We start from the raw sequence: 21,132 nt of genomic DNA on the forward strand, positions 1-21,132 counted from the left end.
AGGTTATGGAAATTTTCAGCCATTATATCTTCAAATAAGATTTCTGCCCCTTTCTCTCTCTCTTCTCCTTTTGGGAGCACTATAATGTGAATGTTGGTCTGCTTGATGTTGTCCCGTAAGTCTCTTAAGTATCTTCAGTTTTTTTCATTCTTTTTTCTATTTGGTCCTCTGATTAGGTGAGTTCTATTGCATTGCCTTCGAGTTGACTGATTCTTTCTTCTGCTTCATCTATTCTGCCGTTGAACCTCTCTAGTGTATTTCTGTAGTTTAGTTACTATATTCTTCAGCTCTGTGATTTCTATTTGGTACTTTCTTGTATGTTCTATCTCTTTGTTGAAGATCCCACTGGGTTCATCCATTCTTCTCCCCAGTTTGGCGAGCATCTTTATGACCATTACTTTGAACTCTTTATCAGGTAAAGTACTTATCTTCATTTCATTAAGGGTTTCTTCCTGAGGTTTTATCTGTTTTTTCATTTGGAATATATTCCTTCATTTCTTCATTCTGCTGACTCTCTCTGTTGGTTTCTATACAGTATATGAAACAACGACCTCTCCCAGTCTTGAAGGAGTGGTTCTTGTGTAGGAGATAAACCTTGTTGTTCAACCCTGCCCCAGCTCTCTTCATGGTGCCTCTCAAACCTCTGTGCTTGTCCAAGGAGCCTATCATATTTTTGATAGCTCCCAGTAGTTGAGGATATGACGAGACCTGTCAGTGTCCCTAAGAGAGGGTTTCAGCACCTAGATTCAGGCTGATTCAAAGCCAGACCCTCAGGCAGCAGCTTTTAAAAGTGTGTAAATATATATAGTCCTGTGGGACTACAAATATCAGCCCAATTGGCCACCAGAGCCAGAAAATCAAGGTCAATCCCCTGAGTGGCAGCCACAAAAGCCAGGGTACCAGATACATGTAAAGCTTTCCTCCAGGGGCCACTGGAGCTCTGGAGAGCTGAGAGGGAGAGTGCAAAGATGGCGCCTACCCTCCAAGTTCTCTGAAAAGTATTATAGTCAACACCTAGATGCATGTTTAATTATAAGCCTGCCTTTCAGGTCGCTGCCATGATGATAAGCAGATAGGCCTTCTTCACAGGAAGGCAGAGCTCCTGGATCTGTTGCCTTTTGCTATGCCCTGGCAGTGATAGCTGTTTTAAGAACTCTTCCTCCATTGGTTGCAATCCTGTGAGACCCGTGACCGTAAGCCCTACTGGCTGCCAGAACCAGACAATGTAGAAGTGTTCCCTGGCAGCAGTCACAAAAATCAGGGTGCCAGACAGGGATATGAGCTCCTTTCTGGGTGACACTGATTATTATAGTCTCATAGGACCAGGAACACAAGCTCCCCTAGCATCCAGGAGCTAGGTTTAAGAGGTATCCTCTGGGCAGCAGTCACAAAAATTGGGGCACCAGACACATGTAAAAGCTCCCTTCTGGGAGATGCTAGTGATCTGGAGAAGAGCAAAGGGAGAGTGTGAAGATAGTGCCTGCAAGTCTCCGTCCCTGGAGAATATTCCAGCAGGCTCCTAGATTGTTTTAAATTAGATGTCTGCCCCTCAGGCCAACACTTTAATATAAGCAGGTGAGCCTCCTTCACTTTAAGTCTGGGTTTGATTGGCTGCCTCTGAGATAGCCCCTGCAGCAAGCAAGTTTGAGCATGTAAGCCCTTTAAGAGCAGCTTCTCAGATTGCTACAGTCTTGTGGAGCTCGGGATGCAAGCCCTGTTGGTTTTCAAAGTTAGATGTTTTGGGGGCTCATCTCTGAGGTGCAGGTCTTAAAATCTGAGATGTCCGATGTGGGATTTGAACACTTTGCTCCTCGGGGAGAAGCTCCAGGTTTTGAGTTTTCTCCCAGTGGCGAGTCTCCATGCCAGGGGTGGGGTTTATGGCGAGATTGTATCCCAACCTCTTCTACCCACTTTGATGTGGTTTTCTTCTCATTTGCCTCTTGTATAGTCACACTCAGCCAGGCTGTAGTTTTTTTTTTTAAGAGGAAATTGTTCCATATGTAGCTGTAGATTCAGTGTGTCTATGAGAGGAAGTGAGTTCAGGGTTTTTCTACGTTGCCATCTTGAACCAGCCTCTCTGGATCAAGGTAATAAACAGTGGTAACATGTGTGTACATATATGTCTAACCTCATCATATCATATACATTAATTAATGCAGTTTTTCTATAACAATTATACCTGAAAAAAGCTGAAAAATAAAATAACAGAGTCACCTTGAAAAGTAATTTGGAGGTTTCTTTAAAAAGTTAAACATTCCACTTACTATATGATCCAGCCAATCTACTTATAGGTATACCCAAGAGAAATTAGAGCATATTTTTCATACAAATATTTGTAGTGGCTTTAGTTCTGATAGCCAAAAATGACAACAACCTAGTCCATCAGCTAATATCCATCAATAGATGCACAAGTAAATATATTTTGATATAGCCATACAATGGAATATTATTCAGCAATAAAATGGAATGAACTATTGATGCATGTAACAAGATGGATAGCTCTCAAAATAATCATGCTAAATGAAAGGAACCAAACCAAAAAAAAAGTACACGTGTGATCTCATTCATAAAATGTTCTGGAAAATTAAAACTATTCTGTATTAACAGTAAGTCAGTGAAGACTTGCTTGAGGTTGGTGCAGGGCGGGAAGTGGGAGGGATTACAAAGGCACACGGAAACGTTTGGAGTGATGGATGGTGGTGATGGTTTCACAGATGTATACATGTATCATAACTTGTAAAATTGTATGCTTTAAATATGTTCATTTTATTGAATTTCAGTTTTACCTTTGTGCTCAGTATCTATTACTTCATAACACATTACCACAAATTTAACAGCTTAAAATAACACACATTTATTTTCTCAGTTTTCATAGATCAAGATTGCAAGTATAGCTAGAGGTGTTGGCCAGGCTGCTTTCACATCTTGAGGCTTGCCTGGGTCGTTTAGGTTGGTAGGATTCACATCCCTGCAGTAGGACTGAGGGTCCCTGCTCTTTGGGGTTTGCCATCCTCCAGTCTTAGAAGATGACACCTGCAGTGCCTAGATGCTGCCCAAATTTCCTTACCACATTGACTTCCGTGTGGCTGCTTACTTCATCAAGCCTGCAAAGAGAGTCTCTAGCATCTGTCTGCTAAGATGGAGTCTTCTGTAACACGATATAATCACAGACATGACATACTGTCACTTTTGTAAGAGTCTATTGGTTAAGAGCAAGTGACAGGCCCTACCCTCACTCTAGGGGAGGGAGTGTACAAAGGTGTGAATATCAACAGGAGGAAATCATTGAGAGTCCCCTTAGAGTCTATTCACCACAACCTCAATACAGCTGTAAAAAAAATAAAAAATAATTTAAGAAAAGACATACTGGGTCCTACCTGAAGCCTGGAGAAGCATTTTTTTATCTTCATGAACTGATGTCTACATTCCGGATAATAGCTGGGATCCCTCAGGTTTATTTTGGCCTGCCAATTTTCCTACATGGAAAAAAAAGATATTAAATAAATTAATGCAAAATGAATAAAAACTGGCCTTTGATTTAAGGTTTGAAAAGTTAACCATCCAATGGAAATTTTGGGCTGCCTTCTTCTATCCTCATGCCACCTCATTTCACACTTCACTAGAGGCCCCAAGAGTCAGGACACTTCTACACTCTCTGGTTCAGAAATTAACAGGGATCCTAACAATGTCACGAAGGCCATAGAATTCTTCATGTAATGGTTTCGTGTGACTCATGAATGTTAGTTGTTCAAAACAGAGCTACCAGAGATAGAGTATGGGCGTGTCAGGGTGAAACGTGCTATTTCAAGGAAAAAGAAAACATTGTATTTACAGCAATATAGTACTTTCTTGGAACTTTCATGCTATTAAAATGATCCAGGAAACAAATGTAAAAATTATGGAATTTTAATTAATTTTGCTAATATGCCCATACCTGGTTCTGCAGACTCTTTGGATTGGTGATAGAATCTGTGTTGTGAGTTTAATTTGGGCTTTCTGGGGTCCTGGCTTATAAATGGACTATAAACTCTGATCATAACTTTTATCTTAATATTCATCTATTTTAGTATTTAAATGTGTTATTGCCCAAGTTCTAAATGTCATTATGCAACTACTAGTCCCATAAATTGACCCAAAATTGGTCATCAGACTAAGAGGATACAAATATGATTTGAATAAAGGTTGACTCTACTGACACTAACAACTTGATATGTGACAGCAACAACACAAATAGTAGTATAGATCTGGGCTGATTAGGTCTCCAAAGGGTAATGATCTATGCTCTCACTCAGAAGGAAAAAGGACTTCAAGTTGGTGACTGAAAACCAAGACCACCTATATCCACATAGCTTAATTATTGGGACTGAAATCTGAGGGCACTCTTGTCAAAAGTACTTTGTTATTTAGTCTAGATAATTTTAGCTAGGAAGATAAAGATATTAAAACAACAACTTATTGGGAAATTTCTTAAAACTAGCTTATTTGAAATAATATGTCAATCATCTGGGGGAACATCCCTTTGTCAGGTGGAAACAACTTTTAATCATCAATGCTCACTTCTAGACCATTTCCCAGTCTCAACTTTGCCCAATCCCAATTACATCTCACCATTAAAACATTTGCCTTAACCCCCCAAATGCTATATCTTCTGTATAAAACCTATAAAAATATAAATTTGCCCCCAGTGTTCCCCTTCTGAGACACTACTAAGATTCTTTCAAAATAATGTTGTCTCCTTACTGCAGTAGACCTAATAGACTTACTTTTAGTTGATCAATAGGTTATTTTAGTACAATTTTGGGGGGAGTAAGCATTTGACGCTATGAGTTATTTAACTCTTTCTTATCAATTAAAATTTAGATTCTTTTCAGTCTTTTCCTATTACAAAAAATAATGAAGTTAATATGTACATATTTCATTTCTTGTAAGTGTGTCTGTATGATAGATTCTTAAAAGAATTATCACTGGATTGTCGTATATATATTTTCTTTTTAATGGGTATGGAGACAAATTCTCAAGTGGCTCTCCATAGGTTTTACTAATTTACATGCCCACCAGCCTTTTTCGGTAGTGTCTGTTTCTTAATACCTTCAGCCATTCCATAATTTTAAAACTTTTAGTCTTTGCCAATGTAAAAGGTGAACAATTGTATCTCACTGTAGTGCCATTTGCATTTATTTTATTATTATAAGTGAAGTAGAGCAACTTTTCAGTTACTTAATAGCTTTTCTGTTAAATATTTGTTCATATCTTTTGCCCTTTTTTGATTTACAGGGCTTTTTATCCATAATGAAATAAATTCTTGTTCTATGATACATGGTTGTTATGAGAGCTTTGGGGGATTTGATCAGAGATGTAAAAGAAACTTTCCACTCCAAACAAATGGACTGAAGGTATATTTTATTATATAGAGGAGAGTAAAGGCGCTGGTCTGCAAACAGATCCGAATAGGTCAAATATTAAGAGGGAAAAACATCAGCTTGACTGGAAAGGGGAAACATCCACATCAACTGAGATAGCGGCAGATTCAAAGAGATCATATAATGAGAGGGAAAAACATCAGATCGACTGGAAAGGGAAAACATCCACATCGACTGAAAGGAAATGACACAAATCAACCAAAAAGAGAAACACCAGGTTGACCGAAAAGAGAACACATCAGATTAGTTACTCACAAAATCCACACCCCACTGCCAGGAGAGTCCCTTCAATTGACACGGTTGGGCGGGAATCACACATCCTGGGCAAGGCATCCCTTCCACAGGTGAGACTCTCACCAGGCCTCGGTTTCCAGCAGTTTATATAAGCAGTTACAGAGGGTACAGAGTAAACATTCAGTGTTCCCATGCATAAATGGTTATCAGTGGCATACCTGCACTGAGCCTCTTGGCTATCATCCCAGCCTGGCAGTTGCATAGATGCATTGTTTTCCCTGGTTATCGTCCCAGCCCGGCACAGATGGCCAGTCTGCCCTAGGCCGTGACACCCAAAGGACCTTGAAATTCTTACAAATTGCAACTATCTCTGTGGGAGAAGGGCCAGTTCCCACCACACAGAAAGCAGCTTTATATTTCTTTGTGTGCTGGTGGCTGTAGGTTAATGGAATGGCCAAACATGGTTGTACTCATGTGAAGACAATGGTGAAAATATTTCCCCATGTTTTTGAGTTTGTTATCTGTTTTTGAGTTTGTTAATAATGATTTCCCATCTATAAATTTTTAAACTTTTTGATGTAAAATATGGCTTATTTTATGGCTTCTAAGTTTTAAGTTATATCTCAAAAACATTTTCCTTCTATTGAAAATAATTAATGAACAAAACTTTTCTCTTGATTCTTCCAGTACATTTATTGTGTCATTTTTTTGTGTGTGTGTGAGGATGATTAGCCCTGAGCTAACATCTGTAGCCAAATCCTCCTCTTTTTGCTAAGGAAGATTGGCCCTGAGCTAACATCTGTGCCCATCTTTCTCTATTTTATGTAGAACACCTGCCACAGCATGGCTTGATGAGGGGTGCATAGGTCCACGCCCGGGATCCGAACCTGTGAACCCCAGGCTGCTGAAGCAGAGCACATGAACTTAACCACTATGCCACCTGGCAGGCCCCTATTGTGTCATTTTTTAAACCATCTGAATTTATTTTGATGGATCCATATACTCACATCATTTATTGAACAATGTATAGCTGACCCGCTTATTGAAAATGCATATTATCATATACAGATCTCTATTATCTTGAGGCCAATGTTTGAATTTCTATTCTTTTCAATTTATCTATTATTTCTTATTTAATTTCTATAAGGACTTACAACATGCCTATTTCATTAAATTAAAAAATAACTGGAATTTTTATTTAGATTATATTAAATTTATAAAAGATCACAGGGAGAATAAGCAACTTTATATATTTGAGTCTTCCTTTCCATATCCTGAGGAAACCTAAGTGTTATTTGATTAATCTTTTGTATTTTAAATATACTTAAATTCTATTATTGGATGATTTTTTAACTCCCATATGTTAAAGATGAGAAAATTAGAGTATATACACTACCTCTTAGCTTCTCTCCTCCTTTCGGTTCTATTAATATTCATGTCATAAAAACTCCCAGAGAATTCATGACATTTACATTCTGTTCCTTAATCATAATAGATATAATACCCAATATCAGTCTTTCTGCAACATATACTCCCATACATTCCTTGATTGGTTAAATTTCATCCTCTAGTAACTTTAGGGAGGGTTCATTGGAACTGATGTTTAAAAATGTTTCCTGATGCCTTTCTACTTAAATGCCAGTCTGGCTAAGTATAAAATTCTTGGTTATCACTTTCTTTGTTTTGAGAAGTTTACAGGCATTCTTATTATGATTTCTAAGATTTAATATTGCTGGGGAGAAGTGTGAGATCAAGCAAATAACTTTTCTCCATGTAGGTAACTTATTCTTTCTACCTGGGTAAATGAAAGATTCTTTGTCTTTGAAGTCCTGAAATTTTAGTGAAACTGTATTTGAAGTTTCTTACATTATATCTACCTTTTTCTTGGATACAGTTTACACTTCAGTCTTTAGATTCAAGGTGTGTGCTCTTTAGAATTTCCATGGTATTATTATTTTCCACATTTTGCTTTTGAACTCTGTCATCTTATGTTTTTTCTTCTCCTGTTGTCTCTCCTTGAACTCAAAATCTACATATGCTTTGTGCTCATTTTTATGCAAGTGATTGCTTCACTTTTTTTTTTAATCTATAGTGAGATATATGGTTAAACATCTTTATCTGCTCCATAGTAACAATTTCTGATGAATGTTCTTCTGCTCCTTGTTTTTTTCCCTCCTCTCTTCTTTGCTTCTGTGTTGTCTTTGTATTCTATACTGGTTCCTTTTGAATCTAGCTCATATATAAATGGACGTATTCTTCCTCAACTTGCTATTTTCAATCCATAGAGGAGATACAACCATTGACAGCCTACCTTAGAGAATAAAAGGAGAGAAAGAAATCTCCTGCTGCTATGATTTCAATATGTCCCTCTAAAACTTATATATTGAATCCCAACCCCCAAAGGTGATGGTACTAGGAGATAGGGGCTTTTGGGAGGTGATTAGGTCATGAGGTCAGAGCCCTTATGACTATGATTAGTGCCCTTATCAAAGAGACCCCAGAGAGCTCTCCAGCCCCTTCCACCATGTGAGGACATAGTGAAAATATGCTGGCTATGAACGAGGAAGAGGGCCCTCATCTGACCCTGATCTTGGACATCAGCCTTCAGAACTGTGAAAAATAAGTTTCCCGTCCTCTAGACTTTCACCAGTGTCTTTAATTGGCTGAACCTAGCTAGAATCAGCTGGAATAAAACCCTCAGAATTATGGCTGGAGTTGTCATTTCCTTCTGATATGGAGTGTAACAAAGGAAAGGCTACTGGATGGATTGGAGGGCAAAGTCCCTATGTTGTTTCCGAACGCTGCTCCAACCCAAGCCTAACTCCCTTCACCATTTCACCCTGTGGACAACTCAAAGAACTCTACTTCTTTTGCTTTCAAATGGAAACATATTTGGCTAAACTAAGACAACAGCCAGACCTGGTGGTCTAGTGGTTAAGATTCGGTGCTCTCACCGCTGCGGACTGGGTTTGTTTCCTGGTCATGAAACCACACCACCCATCTGTCTGTTGTCATACTGTGGTGGCTGCATGTTGCTGTGATGCTGAGAGCTATGCCACTGGTATTTCAAATACCAGCAGCGTCACCCATGGTGGACAGTTTTCAGTGGAGCTTCCAGACCAAGACAAACTAAGAAGAAGGACCTGGCCACTTACTTCTGAAAAAATTGGCTATGAAAACCCTATGAATAGCAGCAGAGCGCTGTCTGATACAGTGCTGGATGGTGAGAGGATGGTGCACAAAGACCAAGCAGGATTCCTGCTCTGCTATACACAGGGTCACTAGGAGTCAGAATCAATTCCATGTTACTAATAAAACTAAGATGGCTCTTGGGTTGTAGGGAGGAGGGATGGAAATGACTTATCTTTGAAATTTTGATAAAGAAAGAATATCACTTAGTGCTATGAGTAACACATTTACCTTAGCACAGAAGGCTTTAAAAGGGACTTTGGATATGTCCAGTGCATGCACTCAAATTAAAAACTACTTATGGCTCATCCACCTGTCTCCTGGTTAATCCTAACAACCCAGCAAGGTTGATATCACAAGGTCGTTTCCACTTGATGCCTGTGCTCCAATTCTCACCCTCCAGTCTCATGCCCTCTAAAGGAAAAAGGAAGAAGAGCACTCCTTTCTCTTTCTGGGAACATAGATGCACGTGCAGGAGTAAGGAGAGATAGAACAGTGGGACAGCCTCCCCGTGAGTACAAATAATACAGTCCAGCTTCCACAGGAAAGGAAGGAGTGCCTCTCTTAGTGTCATCTCTTCCTCATTGAACAGACCTGTCAAAAGTGATATGCTGAGTGGAAGCAGCCAGTATTTAGTTCTTTTATGATTTTCGTCACCTGAGGAAAGGGGCCCAGCAACCCCCATAGATGTACAGAAGGAACTAATACAACCTTGAGTCAAGGGCATTTTGCCTAGCACCTACTTTTTAAGAGCTTGAGGTCTGAATTCAAGCTACATGTGTTTGAATTTATGTTCTAACACTTTTCTGCAAAATACTTAAAGTATCTGAGCTTCAGGTTTCTCATCTTAAAATTGAAATGATGGTAGGAAGGAGAGTATGGAATTGATTTGAGGATAAAGTCAGATTAATAAATAAGATAATTAAATCTATAACACCCCCGTTATTACCATTGTCACTATTATGCTAGTACATGAGAACATGTGTGTGCGTGCATGTGTATGTGCATGTGCGTGCACGCTGACCAAGATGACTTTAACATTTCCTTTGACTAAACTTTAGACAGGCTCCTTCCTGACTCTAGGCACTGAACTCTTTTTTCTTAGAGGATTTAACTTAGAAAACTTTTAAATTCTTTCCCTGCCTCTTTGAGATGTAAATCTTTTGAAAAGTCTTTTGCCACTTTTACAACCCAGGATTGTCCTTCTCAAGGACCTGAGAGCCATCTCTTTGAAATGTAATCCTCCAAGAAGATGGCGCCCCCAGGCTCTGTGGTTGGGTGGGAGCCTAACTTTTGTGGACTCCTTGCTCGAGTTGTAAAACTACCTCCTGTCATGAAGAGATAGTTTAATTTTCCTCGGCATAAGGCCATTTAGAAAACTCAGATGACCTAGTTTCCTCCTACTCCAGGTCTTAAAAACTCTCCTGCCCTTTGTTGCAGTGGAGTTCAACTTGGACTAAATTTGGCTTTTCTTGCCTATTGCAATAGTCTTGCATAAAGTCTTCCTTGCCTGTTTAACTATGTTTGGTGAAATTTTTGCTTTGACAATGCTAGGAGTTGAACAAGGATTTTTATAGATATATTTTTCTAAATCTTATAGTCTTTAAGAAGGCTTAGCACCTTAGCTAACAACAAAACTATATTTGCATATAGATAATTTGGCATTAATGCAGAGCTACAGAAATTGAAGAATAATACAGTAGTTTTTTCTATTTCACTTCAGAATATAGTCTAAAACTTATATCTTAATATAATTATATGCTCTAAATATTTTAGTAATTTTTATCCAAGCAAAGAAGCCAACTTATGAAACACTGATTTAAAAGTAAATCGTTTTTCCAGTTTCTTGTCCCTAAATGAATCCACAGCTCCTTCTCCCCACAGGAACACATGTTCAAACCTTTTCATCATTTATACTCTCCTCAGAGGATTTCATTATAAAGATAAAATTAAGTAGCAACTTAAGGAAGTGCATTGTTTTGGATGATTAGTTTTCATATGATTTCTGTATTTTGGAAGGTAATTGTTTTGATTTAAAGACTCTACCAAACTGCTGAATACCTGTAATTTGACATCTATGGAGAATAAGCATATAAATAAGTTAATTTGTTAATAGATTAATCTATAGTCTTTAATCAGCTTAAATATTATTAAAATTGAAAGCAAATATCCATCATATATCATGAATCATAAGTAATTACCTTATAGAATGCTATCCTGTTAAACAAAGTTAGAAATTAAATTGATAACTAAACTAGGGAAGAGAACATTTAAGAATCTTTAAAGAGAAATTAGGTAAAAGAGGGCCCTAACATGTAATGGTAACTGTTTATTCTTTACTTCTAAAACTAGATGGACCATTAGAGCCAATTTTCAAAAACATTGAGGGGAGAATATTTTGCAACCCTTCTAGGTAAAGCCTGTAACTATATATATATTTTTTACTTTCATTTCTCGAGAACTCTTCTGAAGCTCAGCTAATATCCCTCTGCTATTTTCCCATATCCTCACATCACTGAAACAAAGAGCTGGATGTCATTGTTTTAGCACTTAACAAAATTACCTATGAGCCTCCTCTTCTCTTGCCTAATTATTTTATAGTCTATCTTAACAAAGAAAGAGAAAATATATAAAAATGGGAAAGTAATCATATCCCTTACCATAAAAGTAATGGTAATATATACAGAAATATTCTTTTCATGGAAGGGACCAAAATTGCCTCATCATATTCAAGACAATATGATAATAGACACCATTTAAGTAATTTTTTCTTGAATATATTGAAATTTCAGAGAACACATAAATTCAGATATTCTATGGAGTGTTATACTAATGGTATTATTTTAGTTCAGAAGCATTTCAAAAATGGATTATTGTTTCTTTTCCATCTTTTTGTTATTATCAAAAACACTTCTAATGATGTTCAGAGAATGTTTACAATATGCTTTTGAAACTATGCTTATCTGTTTCCTTTCTTACAAATTTTATTTCACAGTCATTTTTAAGTGTTAATAGTGTCTAGTATTTTCCCTAAGAGCAGTTTTGGTTAAAAACAGTATCAAAAGTTTTGATAATAATTAAAAACTACCTATGTAATTAACATTATCATTTATAAAGTAATAAAAATGATAAAAGAGGAAAGAAGTAAAATGAATATTAAATCTAGATAAAGCTAACCACTGTGTATTTCCTAACACCCATCAACAGGTATGATATTATCGGAAGAAAATGGATTCTGTATTTTACATAGAACTAAGGGCAAATTACTATTAAGTATCTATTACATAGATTAATTTAGCCTAATACTAGGTTTTTTGATGTAAATGTCCTTTGGCAATACAATGTTTTAAATACCTAATGTCCAATACTAAAAGCTTTACAGGTATAATTTTTAATGTATCATTTGGAAAAAATAAAGTGTGAAACAGGCAACAAATGAAAAATAGCTATATTTCTGTGAAAAATATCCTTGATACTGAGGTTTAATCAGAAAAACCAGGAAATTTAAAGCCTCAGAAGGAATTACAACTCTAGAGTAGAGGTTTTTAAATTATTTTTATTACTAAGGTTGCAGTATTCGTTTATTTCTGTAAAATGTCCTAATGCTCAACAGAAAACATGAGATGCCTCAAGGAAAAGCAAGAGGGGATTGATATAAAAGGGTGGGTTGTTGGGTATAGACAGGAATATGTGAGGGATGGAGAAATAAACGGAGAAGGAGAAAGCAGCATCCTAGCTGACACAGGAGGAGCAGAGGCAGGATAAATGCTAGTGAGGGACTGTGGAACAAATTTAATCAATATTCAGGTGAAATCTTGAGATGCTTTTATTCTGAAAATATTTTTAGACGTAATCATGTGTAGTTCAGAAAATAATTGAGCAACTAATCAAATGCAAATTTTGGAAATATTTAGTATCTTACCCTAATCCTTGACCCTAATATTAAGGAATTATGCATGACTTATTAAACATAAGAAAGTTATTAGGTTATTAAAAACAATTTGACATAAAAAAGTTTAGATTTCAACATCAAAATTCACTTGAAATAAGAGCTAAATTTAAGTGGACCAATAATTTAAAAGGTTATTTTTTGATATAATGATATATAACATTTTATTTCTCTTTTCATATTAAAGTATATTTCCAAAACTCCAAATAAAATTTATCATAGAATTTTAGAACCAGAAGTAATCTGCATTGTCATCTAGTTCAGTGACTTATTTTGTGGAAAAATGGTGTTAGAAATATCAAATGACTCACTGAAGTTAATACAATGTACTGATAGCAGATGTAGGACTAAAATCAAGATATCTTCCGTATCCTTTAAAGATTGGTTTTCCCATGTTCCGTAATATCCGGTCCCAAGTCCAGGAGATATTTTTCAGGCTTGGAGGCAATTTATGATCAAGAAAACCAAAAGTAACACAGTATTTTAGTTTCACCATGGCACAGCCCATCCTCCTTTCATCTGGGATTGCTGAAACAGTCTCCTAACTGGTGCCCTTGCTTTTATTCATGCACCAACCCCATCCTTCAGAAAAAAGTAATTTTTTAAAAATATAAATCAGTTCACATCTGTCACCTACTTGGAATTCTCTAATGTTCTCATCACATTTGGAATAAAATCCAAACTTTTTACATGGTTTACAAGATGAGACATAATCCTGTCCTGCTTAACTCTGTGACCTCATCCTACTCTGTTCTGAGGCCTTTTGATTTAGTAATCATTCAGTGCTTACGATGATTCTAGGAGGCAGGTGTGCTATTAGTCCCAATCAACAGATTAAAGAACTGAGCTCAGAGGTACTAAATAAGTTGCCTGGTGCTATGCAATAGTGGGGCCAGGAATTAATGGAGACCTTCTGACTCCGGGCTTCTGTGGTCAATGTCATGCAGTGTTTTAGCTATTTTCCTGGCTTCTGCTTCTGCAGCCAATACTGGCTCTTCTTTGGTTTCTTCAGTATTCAAGATCACTCTCACACCTGGGCCTTTCAAATAGCTTTTCTATTTGTCTAGAATGCTATTCACCCAGGTCTTTGCATGGCATGGTTTCACACATTTTTCAAATGTAAGATCAAATATCATTTTTTTTTACTGTAGCCTTTATTATCATCTAATTCTTCCCCTTTCTTATTTATTTATCTTAGCATTTAACATTTCCTGAAATTATATCATTTGTTTCCTCATTTACACACATAATCTCTATATCCCTTGCTAGAATGTATTCTAAGGATGACGAGGCTTCTTCCTATTCACCACTCTATTTCCTCTGTCTAAAACTGTTAGAATAGATACCCAACAAATATTTCTTGAGTTAATTAAGAATTTTCTTATATTCAGAATAACTTCTGGAAAAATATTTTATATGCTTTAGGAACTGACATAAGGATAATTTTGATTATTATTTTGGGATATTGTACAGGTTTTGTTGTAATTTTGTCCTTTTACCCATCCATTCAGCTAATCACTTATTGAATTATCATAAGATGTAATTTACTATCTAGATTTTTACAGAATTAGTTCTTGGTTCCTTCAGGCTATGTTGTTTTCTTGTTTCATTCATAAATGCTTTACGAAAATAAGAACACGGAGCTAGAAGGATGTCCCTGTTATTAATACAAGGTTGTTTGCTTAAGTTTGATACTCTTTTAGGACAGATTGCATACGCATCCGTTAAAGAATTTGCATAGATATAAAAAATGTTAAAATGATATAATTACAACATTTGACTACAGATAGGGAGGTAACTATGTAAAGAAAAAAACCATAAATAGTGTTTTTTTTTTAGTACTCTGAGTCTTAAATCTAGAAAGCCAATAAATCTAATGAAACCTTCTATTATATTATTTCAATGTCATAACAGACTTATCCTAGAACTTTGGGAGTACAGAATAGAAAATAAAATCTATAAGGAGGTATCTGTGTTTGAAAACATCATCTGTGAATTGAAATTGGATTTCGGGACCATGGTTTAAGATGCTATCATTTCAGTATATTTATGGATTCAGTATCTATAAACCAACACACCGAGGATGAGTAATAAGTAAACTTAAATTGAGACTCTAAAACAGGACAGTAAATATAAGCTTATTATTATCGCTGTGACTTTGTGAAATGGAAATCAAGATTGGAAAATGACAATGCACTATGGGTATTCCATATTCAAGAGAAATATACTTCTTAAGAGGAAATGCAGAGGAAAAAAACTGTAGTTCTTGAAAGCATATACCTTCATGGAAATATATAAATGTGAGGGTGGAAACTTGCTGATAACCAAGGGAGAATAAGACTGAAATGATATCAATAAAGGAATGTAGCATGTGCTTTTTTATATAGATGAAAAAACATGGTTTTTGATAGAGGACAAAATTTTCATAGAGGTACTTCAAATAGCCAGCTCTATTGAGTTTCGTTTGCTTAAAATATATGTCTGAGAAATTCTTGAATTATTTTTCCCACAAACTCTTCTCTCAAAAATCAAAATAACAAGTTAGGGCAACTTCTACTCCATATTTAATTCCAATTTAGCAAAAAAGAAAAAAGGTGTATATATATATAGTCAGTGCAAGGGAAGTGATGGCTTCTTAGAAGAATACAGTATTTTTGTCTTTAATTCTTGACAGTCATGGAAGAAGAATCATAGACATATTAAGATATATACCCCAAATAGCACTAAGCAAAAGTTTAAAAAAAGAAAAAAAGTGGTCATTCCAAAAATTTCAGAGAGAAGAAAAGACTGATGTTAAATATCCCCCAAAGTACACTACTTCTGCGTGATGCTTATAGACATGGGATCTAGGAGAAAATAATTTCAGAAAACAATGTGTAGTTTATTCCTTTTATGAAGTTCATTGTACCATTAGCTAATGGAAGGCCATTCTAGTATCTACTGCTGAATAACGAACTACTCTAAAGTTCAATGCTTAAAACCATGACAAATTAATTTTGTGAATCTGCAATATAAGAAAGGTTTCATAGGGACAGCTCACTGGGCATCGTCCGGGTCTGGGCAAAGATCGGAGGCTGAAATCACCTTTGCTCTCACTTGATCATATGTCTCGTAGTTCCTCTGGTTGTCAGCTGGTTGTCCAGCTGGACCTTCAACTGAAGCTGTTGCTGGGGCACCAACACGTGGACTTTCCACGTGGCTGCCTGGCTTCTGCATAGCACAGTGGCTGTATTTCAAGGATGGCGACCATCCTAAGAGGAGAGAGAGAGCCAGTGGACGCTACATGGCCTTTTACGACCTAGGAGGCCTCATGCAGCGTCCCTTCCACTTCATACTGTTGGTTAGAATGGAGGCACTTAGGCCAGCTCATATTTAAGCGAGAAGAACTAGACTCCTTCTTCTGACGAGAAGACTATCAAAAACTACGCGATGTGTTTTAAAGCCAAGACAGATGCTTTGAAATTTTTAAGACAATGAAATCTGTTTAACCTACCATTGTCTGATATTTTTGCTCATGGTACTTTCCCTCAGATGACACTAATTAACGTCTTGGGAAGATAACATTCTAAAAAAAAAAAGCCAGAAAGTGCTCTTTAGGAAGAACTTCCTGCAAGTACAGAGTATTATTCTGAATTTACTTGGCAGTAGTAGATTAAAGAATATAATTAGAGTGGGCCTATAATATGTTTCTAAAAAAAGCTGTCATACAAAAGTCAAAAACTATGCTCACATTTTTCCCATCCTGTAAGCAAACAAATAACTTCACCTTTTCCTTTTATCCTTCTTCAATTTAATGCTCATTCATCTTTTTGCCATTGATAAACCTTTACCGTGGTTGAACAAAGTGGACACAGACATGCATACCACCAGCAATATAATCTTTAAATAGAAAATAGATTTATGGGGTAAAATTTACAAGCAGAGAAGCTTTAAATCATTTATAGGTCTTCCATTCATTATTCTCCACCAGTAGCTATGTTTAAGCCAGATACAGCTGATTGGATACACTATGCAATAGACTACAGAAGAGAGATCCTGCCCTGGTAATATTTCACATCCTTATTTGAAAAGGAACAAAAGGCACACATACTTGACTGAGTCACAAGTCACTAAGTATTTTAAAATATGATATGTAGAATAGGACATTTACCCATTAAGCATTTGTTAACTTTCCTGGGTAGAGGTTGCTTCTTCCTTTGTACTTCCATAATATTTTGAATAATTTCCCATATCTTCAGAGCGATTTCCTTATCCAGTCTTACTTCTATCTTTATCTTCACATCTATACTGGATCTTTTTTTCAATGTAAATATATTTCAAGACAACGTATTTCAATGAAAATGAAATATCTAGAATGTACATTTTCTGCCTACCATTAAACTCTTTTGCTTAGAAAGCAATGTATATTTTGTACGTTATGTTAAATTCACTACCATAATAAATTTTCTTTCACCAATCCATAGAAACCCCTTCTCCCAGGTCACCAAAAATGTCCTACTTGGGGAATGCAGTAGCTACTTACAAATCTTGTATCGCCTGTCTTTTCCGTTGCATTTGACATGGTTGACCACACTGATGCTTTCCTTCTCCTCTCCTGCCTTCTATCAATGTTTAGCTATCTCCAATTTCCTAATGTGAACATATAGTCTATCCAAAATCTGTGCCATTTTTGAAATTTCATATCTCAGGAAATTATGCTTTCATTTGGCTAGTTTTTCCAAGAATAACTCCTAAAATCTTGGAGTCTCTCTTGATACTTCCTTTCTCTCACCTACCACTTCCTGGCAATCAGCAAGTATGATCAACTCTTGATCTATACTATGTCCTAAGTTGTTTTCCTCATGACGGCCTCTATATTAAGTCAGGATTTCAGTATTTTTTCCCTGGATTATTAATAACAATTGCTTCCAATATCTCACTTCCTTCAGTCTAGCTGTCTCTAACCTATTCATTCCACTACTGCTAGAGTAAAAACTTGACCTGCTCAAAAATCACTTTCTTTTTTTCTTTTTTTTTTTAAATTTTTTGTTTATTGCAGTAACATTGGTTTATGACATTGTAAAAATTTCAGGTGTACATCATTGTACTTCTATTTCTGCATAGATTACATCATGTTCACCACCCAAATACTAATTACAACCCATCACTACACACATGTACCGAATTATCCCTTTCACCCTCCTTCCTCCCCCTTTCCCCTCTGGTAACCACCAATCCAATCTCTGTCCCTATGTGTTTGTTTATTGTTGTTATTATCTACTACTTAATGAAGGAAATCATACGGTATTTGACCTTCTCCCTCTGACGTATTTCACTTTGCATTATACCCTCAATGTCCATCCATGTCACAAATGGCTGGATTTCATCGTTTCTTATGGCTGAGTAGTATTCCATTGTGTATATATACCACATCTTCTTTATCCATTCGTTCCTTGATGGGCTCTTAGGCTGCTTCCAAGTCTTGGCTATTGTGAATAACGCTGCAATGAACACAGGGGTGCATGTACCTTTACAAACTGGTGTTTTCAAGTTCTTTGGATAAATACCCAACAGTGGAATAGCTGGATCATATGGTAGTTCTATGCTTGATTTTTTGAGGAATCTCCATACTGTTTTCCATAGTGGCTGCACCAGTTTGCACTCCCACCAGCAGTGTATGAGAGTTCCCTTCTCTCCACATCCTCTCCAACACATGTTGTTTCCTGTCTTGTTAATTATAGCCATTCTGACAGGCGTGAGGTGATATCTCATTGTAGTTTTGATTTGCATTTCCCTGATAGTTAATGATTTTGAACATCTTTTCATGTGTCTGTTGGCCATCTGTATATCTTCTTTGGAGAAATGTCTGTTCAGGTCTTTTGCCCATTTTTTAATTGGGTTGTTAGTTTTTTTGTTGTTGAGATGCATGAGTTCTTTATATATTTTGGAGATTAAGCCCTTATCAGCAGTATCTTTTCAAACACCATGTCTGACCAGGCAAGAGAAACAATAGAAAAAATAAACAAATGGGACTACGTCAAACTAAAAATCTTCTGCACAGCAAAGGAAACCATCAACAAAACGAAAAGACAACCTAACAATTGGGAGAAGATATTTGCAAAAAATCACTTTCTATAGCCACATTGACGAATCTACAGTTTCCAGAACCCCACAATCTCTTTTTCTTCTATTCTATTTCACATGCTGCTCTATCTACTGGGATTCCTTTTCTTCACCTGATGAACTCCCTGCCCTTGATGATTTGGCTTAGAAATCACATCCTCTGAGAAGTCTTCCCTACACCACTCCCTTCCCTCTTATTAAAATGTGCTTATAATATGCTTCTGTATTATCATCTTGAGATATTTCAACTGTTCACTTCATGGGTTCCTTGTAAACAGATTCCATGTTTCTTATTTTTCTAACCATAGAGGCTGGATTATAGTCCACACCTAAAAAAAAATGTGTTTGCTTAATGAAAGAATATGGCTACAGTAGTATCTATCATATTTTAATGTAATTATTCATAAGTTGGCTTCAATTAATCAAATCTAATGTATAAGAACCATATCATATATGTTTATTTATAATCGTATTATCGAGAACATAATATGCACTCTTTAAACACGTGTTGAATAAATAACAAGTGGAGAGGCAATATCTTAGATAACAGTCAACTCTAAAAATAATGCCATTAACATTTTCTTGACATCCAAATTTGGATAGATAAGATCAAGAGGATGCTAGCATAGCATTAGCTCTGTAAACATGCAAAACATATTCTTTTAACTCTTTGAGAAAATATCCGTTAATTTCATTCCTATGCATACCTATTTCATTGGTTCACTTTTTCTATATTTTTGCAATTTCACAGTGGATTTACCAAGAAATCACAGGGAATGTGTGGTCTGGTTTTAGCTCACTTACCAAAGTTCTTTGTACCTCAAAAAGAATGAAAAAGTCTAAGAAAACCAATGTAAATTTGAGTGAGCATCTGAAAAAGTAATGCAGAGTTGCTGTATTTCCAATCAGAAATATTTGTTTCTGAAAAATACCACAGGTAAGCATACTAATAAAAATATAAATAAAATGCTTAATGTAAAAGTTGCTAGGACATTTTAGGCACCATAATGTAAACACTCTTTAAAACTTAGAATAGGTTTATCCATAAAAATGTTTTCTTTTATTAAAATTAGTATTTTAGTAAAATGGCATGCCATTTTGTTAAAAATGGTATTTTATATTTTGCCAACCATATAGCAGGAGAGAAAGCACAAGTCTCTTAAACGTGGCTCTTGCGTCCATGGTGGCTGTCTTAATTCCCTCTTTGCCCAAAATTGGTACTCAATAAATTTTCAAAATTTTCACTCCTTTACAAAAGAAATTCCCATTGCATCTAAAATCTGGTATAGACCTAAAAGTATGAAACAGAATTCACTCCAAAGGCAGAGATTTTCCTGTGTTTTGTTTCCTAATATGTCCCCAGAATTTGGAACAGTGCATGGCACTTAATAGACACCCAATAAATATTTGTTAAATCACAAAATCTGATTTGAATAGAGAGGAACATCTGACTTGAGGACCCTCTAAACTATTACCATTGTCAAGGGAGAAATATAACTATATATGTATTATACATTTCCCTTCCTATTATCTATAGTTCACTCATACCTCCATTGATACTATATTCACATTCTCTCACAGAGGCTATTAAATGACCAGCCTATCAATTTAATAAATTTTCAATCTGTCACAAAAAAATCTATTAACTAAGATTTAATAGAATTTTTAAAAAATTTAATAACCACAAACACACTTTTTATAACCACACTTAAGACTTTTAATCACCACTGTAGGGGAGGAAGAACTATTCTTCTACCCTCTAGGTCCTTCTGGCTGGTCTAAAAATTAAATTGACATGAGACAGAATAACAGGAGAAAATCAAACAAAGTTTAATAACATATATACATGGCAGAAACCCAGGAAAACTGAGTAACTCACCCGAATGGCCGAAGCCACCACCGTAAAACCATCTTCAGCTAAAGAAAAAGGAGGATGTTGGAGGTAGTGGTTTAAAGTGGTTTCAAAGGGGAGAAGGGCAATTCACATGTAATGGAAAAGCAAATGTTTGGTTTGCTGGGGCATCTATAGACAGTGTGAAGGGTGGGGGGAGAGAGAGAGAGAGAACAAGCAAGAGCTTAGCAAGGATCCTCCCAGTCAATCATACTCAGAGTTATCTATGGTGATTTCTCCTTCTTGGGACAGGCCTTCTCTCTTAAATTCTCTTAGGCAAAAAATAATCAAGCCAAAGAGACACATTTTGGGGTGGCAAGTTCTGATCCCCTATACCACAAATACTT

This window comes from Diceros bicornis, chromosome 11, assembly GCF_020826845.1.
Source record: "Diceros bicornis minor isolate mBicDic1 chromosome 11, mDicBic1.mat.cur, whole genome shotgun sequence".
In the NCBI taxonomy this organism is placed as follows: Eukaryota; Metazoa; Chordata; class Mammalia; order Perissodactyla; family Rhinocerotidae; genus Diceros; species Diceros bicornis.